The 5,875-nt window shown below is 41.6% G+C and overlaps 1 pseudogene; it reads right to left on the bottom strand.

Annotated features, from left to right (window-relative positions):
• Nucleotides 1-1,442: 1,442 nt before the first annotated feature.
• Nucleotides 1,443-2,524, bottom strand: LOC119505355 (annotated as a pseudogene).
• Nucleotides 2,525-5,875: the final 3,351 nt, after the last annotated feature.

Here is a 5,875-nt window from a genome sequence, read left to right as displayed (position 1 = left end):
CTGTAGATTTTCTTTTTAGTGTTTTCCACTAGAATTTAAAAATGTCCTGCCATGGCTCTGCAGGAATAAAGCTGCCTGAAATGGGAGGCAATGAAAGAAAAATGGACCCAGAGGTAAGAAGAGATAACAAGGAAATTCAGGTAAAAGAATACGATTTGAAGCTAGATATAAGAACACTCTTCCACCAGAGTATACACATCCAAATAGGGACTACAGGAAGAAATTATATCTTTCTTAATTTGATTCTCAAAATTAACATACCAGATACATAGTTCCTACTCACCTGAAAGGAAAACTCTCTTCACAGCATTGTATAAGGAATGGAGGGGCACAGAGAAAATGGTGGGAAGGCAACTGCTTTTGAGATACTCTGGGTGATGGGTATCAATCTTGGGTAAACATTCCCGACTAAAGCTGTGACTCTCCAACCTCCTTCACAAATCATAAGAGATGTAAAAGCAACTTGCTATTGAAGAGCTCGATGGATTGGAAAAGAAATGCCTATGGGAAGGGGTCAGATATGCAGGCAGCAAGTCAATGTGGATACTGAACAAGAGTTAAGGCTTTCAACTGCTCTGCTCTTTAGATCAGTTTAAACACTCAAAACCCTTCAACTTTAGGTCAAATAATGGTTAAATTAAAAGTAAAACTGTGTTTCAAATGCAGCAAATAGCTGGAGCTGCAATAAAATAAACACTTCTCTAGATTATAACTTGGAGAGCACAGCCCCTTGAACTTCCTTCATCTGTGAGACACCCACCAGCCAAAGATGTTGCACTAGCCAACGAACAGAAGGAATTAGTGGAGATGCCACCAGCACCACCCTCTTATCATAGATAGAGACATGTAAACACACAAGAGGGTGATGGAGCTGCATCCAACGCTGGATGTTCACTGAATAGGATAAGCCTGAAGGATTATAGCCAAGACCCAGGAAACAGGTCTTTCTCCATATCTACTTCTATCAGAATTCTGAATTTGGAAACACTGAGGTCAGTCCGTTAATTTTTATAGCTTTGGGTTAGTGGAGAAGGGAGTTTCAAAGTTTTTGTCTCTCCTGAAATTGCTAAAAAGGGCTTCACAAAAAGGCACACAGGTTTGTGAGATTATTCTGAAATAAGTTAAGGATTACAAAAGATGGAGAAGAATTTTACAGATGTTAGAGTTCATTATCCCCTCAAATAGACCTTGGCTTTTAAAATCCTGCATAATCAGCCACAATGTGATAAGATTCATTATTCTTCCTCCTTGGTAGTGAACATGGGAGGGCATGTAAAGGGGTGTGACAAAACCAGCCTGAAAGCAGCAGAGAAGCTATGAAAAAGATTGCCCAGTAATTTTGGTTCTGGGGAGATAAGGGGTTTTTAACTTTCCTCACAGATTGTTGCCCTCAAGATCATTTTTATTCTTCAAGCGTGTCCTTAAAGTCCTGCCATTGCTATTCAGAACTGGACCCAGTTGGATGGCCGTGGAGCCTGGTTTAAAGCAGAGCTGGACACAGTGCTCAAGTCTCCCCACAAGTCATTGCCTGCAGAAACTGGAGCTCTTGCTGGTGTTGTGACAGGAGCAGGAAAATCCAAATCTGAAAGGATATCTGCATCACTGTCTCCCTGATTAGATTTTGGAGTGGGTGCTGGGGTGACATGATTACTGACGGCAACTGAGGGGGATGGGTGGGAAATAGTGACTGTGCCTCCAAGTTGGGGTAGGAGTAAGGTTAGGCCTCCAGCTCCTGAGGTCCTGGGCTTAGAAGCCCCTCCTTTCTTGGTTGTAATGTTCCCATTACTCAACTTGATGGTCTGTCCTCCCTTGAAGCCAAGATCTAACTTGGGATGAGTGTCCATTTCCAGACATTCTTTGGAAATTTCAGATTCCTGCTTTACCCACTTGAAATAGTCTTGCAAGGCAACATCACCTGATCTATAAGGCCAATGCTAATGAAAGCGCTATGCCCAGTGTCACCCTGGATCCGAATTACAAAATAGTGGTTGTAATTTGTCACTGTCTCCACAGCAATGCTTGATATTGTTCTACCCATGCTTCAGTAAAGAGCTCCCCTGAAACTTTATCCTGGAGTTTGATATAGGCAATCTTCCCTTTTGAAGTGATTTGGAGGCAATCAGTCCAATCAGGTTGGTCTAATTTCCAGTCAGATGCCCTCTAGCCGAGGATGGAGACCCAAGGCACTTACTGTAGATGCTCACATCTGCTTCGCACCCAAGACAGACTTGGCCGCCATCTTGCTCTGCTTGGTGATCTAATTTTGAAGCAATCCCTAGCAGAAGGCTGTTGAGAAACGAGGTATTCAGAAGAGCTCAGCAGAAGAGTCCACACTTAGCACACAAGGAGTGAACTTGGTACACTTAGTAACAAATCATGGCTTTTGTGTGTACAGAGCTAGGATCCCTCTGGATAGATTAAAATAACAAAACAAACAAACAAACAAAACAACCCACAGATTTCTTACCTTGACGTTTTTGGTAGTGGGAACAGATTCACCCACTCTGTCTAGTACCAACAACATCTTCCTTCTCTTCAGGCAGGGCAAGTCTGGTCTGGAAACTGGAAAGCTCAGTTGAAATCAATCTGAAAATTCTACAAACCACTTAAAACTAGTAAAAATTATGGTAATTTTCAATACACTGTATGCTGAACGAGTAGCATCTCCTTAATCAGAATATTCAACTATGATACTGTCCTTTATGGGTATTGAGGCCACAGGGCATTTTCCTGCTGACCCTCAAAAGGAAACCCAAACTCCTAGGAATTTATGCCATATATCTTATTTTAGGAAATTTACCAGACCTTGGTCTTTTGCATTTGTGTGACTCATATCATGAAGAGTATGTTAAATATTAAAGTCTTTCTAAATAAGCCAAAAAATATTTCTTCTTTCTTTACAATTAGAATGATTTGGCTCTTAGAGTTATATGTGATGTTAGGTTTCCTCTGGCTTCGTTTCATTTTATTATTTTGAAAAAATTATGTATTATTGTGCATCTGTGCTATTACTTTCCTTGGGCTTAAAGATGTCATAGCAGACAGAGCCTTTTCTTAAACTGAATTTCTCTTACTAGGGACCTATATGTTTTGGAGCTGGCAAGGACTATTAGTTTTCATAATGCCAGCTGTCACAGATAATTCAGCCTGCTCAATTCTAATACATTAGCGGAAGGCATAAGCAGTCCCTAGAGAGGAGAATTTTCAATATCAACCTTTTCTCCTTATATCGGTGTTCAGAAATTTCAATTATAACATTTTGGGAAGCAGACAAAAATGGTAATAACAGAATTAGATAGCGCTTTCCACATACTCATTTGACGTTGATCTACATTTAAATGGGTGTCCCTACTTCTTGAGGGTTTGATGTGTGCAGAGCGAAGTATGGAGACTGGAACTGACAGAGGATCTGCATTCCTAATAGCCCAGCCTGCTAGGATCTTTTTGTTCCAACTCTTAAGAATGAAACAAATGTAGAAAGAGCAGAATACTGGAGAGTGGGCTTGTTTCCTATTGCTACTCTTAACAAATTACCACAAATTTCGTGACCTCAAACAACACAAATTTATTATTCTATGGTTCTGGAGGTCAGACATCTGACACAGGTTTCACTGGGCTAGAATCACAGTGTCAGCAGGATGACATTCCTTCTGGAGGCTCTAGAGGAGAATCTGTTTTCTTGCCTTTTCCAGCTCCCTGCACTCTTTGGCTCCCGGCCCCCTTCCATCTTCAAAGCCAGCGGTGGTCAGTGGAGTCTTTCTAGCTGCATCACTTTGACTCTGACTTCTCCTGCTTTCCTCTTCCACTTTTAAGCAACCTTGGGATTACATTGGGCCCATCTGATAATCTAGGATAACCTCCCTATTTTAAAGTCGGTTGACTAGCAACTTTAATTCCACATGCAACCTTAGTTCCCGCTTGTCATGTAGCCCAACATATTGACAGGTTCTAGAGATTAGGGTGTGGACATTTGTGGGGGGTGGGGGGCATTATTCTGCCTACCACAGGGGCCAGCTGGGTGTTCTCTTCTCATCAGAAAGGTAGGTAGGTTTGTCTCAAACTGTCTTGTCTAGGAAGTACCTTTTACTGAATCATTGCAGCACTGGGTGGGGTAAGAGACAACACTAATTTCAGCCCAGGCCCAGTTTTTGCCTGATTATCTCCCCCATTCCCCCTGAATCCTTGGCTTGCAGCTACAGCACTTCAATAGCTGCCTCCACCATCACGGCGTTCTCCCCTTATGTGTCTATGTCTCTTATCCCCTTTTTATAAGGACTCCAGTCATATAGATTAAGGCAGAATCACCCTGAATCTCTTTTACCTTGTCTAAGTAGGATCTTCAAAGATCCTATTCATATGTAATTAACACCACTGAATTGTATATTCTAAAAAGGATAAAGAGGGAAATTTTAGGTTGAATATGTTACACACACACACACACATCACATAGAACTGTATAACACAAAGAGTGAACCCTAATGGAAACAGTGGACTAAAGTTAATAGCTTAATTATAATTATATTGTTTCATCAATAATAATGAAGATACTGCCCTAATGCAAGATGTTAATAATAGGGAAAATTGTGTGTGTGTGAGGGGGAAGTATATGGGAACTTTGTGCTTTCTGCATGATATTTCTGTAAACCCATGACTGCTCTCATTAAAAGAAAAGGGCAAAAAAAAAAAAAAATTAAATGATCCTATTCATAAGTGGGTCCACACCTTAACTAAAAATAACATTTCAAAGGTCCTATTTCCAAACAGGCTTACATCTTTAGGAACTTGGATTAAAACTTGAACATATCTTTTGTGGGGGTTTCAGTCCCCAACAGAAGCAGTTTCATTCTGCGAGAGGGCAACTGAATCAGAAAGCAAAGGGGGACTTGCCCAAGGCACGTAGCAGAGGGTCCACTCAGACAGAACCTGCCTCCGGTTACTCTCGCACCAGGGCTCTCTCCACTCTCTCCTGAGTAAGTTTAGCGCCTCCTGTCAGAGCCAGTACCTTGGGATATTTTTACTTGTTCCCTGCCCACACTACTCGTTCGGAGATTCCTTGAAATTCAATTCTGTCACAATTGGGGGCTGAGAAATAATGAACTGAGAGTGAGCAGGGGTAGGTGTCATCAGAAGGTGACATTTTTGACAGTATGTCCAGAGACCGCTCTTCATTACCGTGGCTTATTGAGACCCTCTATTGCCTTCTGTTGGAGTGATTTGCAGCAAGAGTAATTGTGAAACTTTCCCTCTGGGAAGTTTCCCTCACACTTTGATGTGATAAAGGAGATGAACAGCCTTAATTTAAGCTGAATTCAATTGTAGCCTCCTTAAACCCCAGAGTTAGGGCACAATTGGACAGTGTGTCAAAGGATTCATTAACACACATGAGAGACTTGTTAGAAAGAATGCATGAGTGAGGGTTGGCCAATTATTCTCGTGTTACCCATTCTGTCGTACTCTAGGTTGCATTGTTTTTCGCTGTGGTGCTATCCTTAGCTGTGGCCAATGTGTGTTTGCTGTTCAAATCCATGGAGGTAGTTTAATGTCTCTTTACTATATTAACTTAGCAGTGCTAAACACATTGAGAAGAGAGCCTCTGAGAGTAGAGAGCCAAGCAGATTAGTTGTCCATTTTCTTCTCTCAACACGCTGTATATAATAGCAAATAATAAAATCTCCCCATCCTTTTTGGAATTACAATGTGTCCAGATCACTGTTGAGAGCTTTCCGTGCATTAGCAAACATGTCCTGAAAACAGTCCTATGAGAGAAGAACGATAGCTCTCCACACAGAGATGGGGGATTAAAGCAAGGCGTGCACTGTTGGGAAGTGGCAAACATAGAACTCAACCCTAGGTCTCTCTGCCTGAGGGAACCTAC

This window comes from Choloepus didactylus, chromosome 1 (assembly GCF_015220235.1).
Source record: "Choloepus didactylus isolate mChoDid1 chromosome 1, mChoDid1.pri, whole genome shotgun sequence".
NCBI classification, from domain to species: Eukaryota; Metazoa; Chordata; class Mammalia; order Pilosa; family Megalonychidae; genus Choloepus; species Choloepus didactylus.
This window is presented reverse-complemented; position numbering and strand designations above follow the sequence as displayed.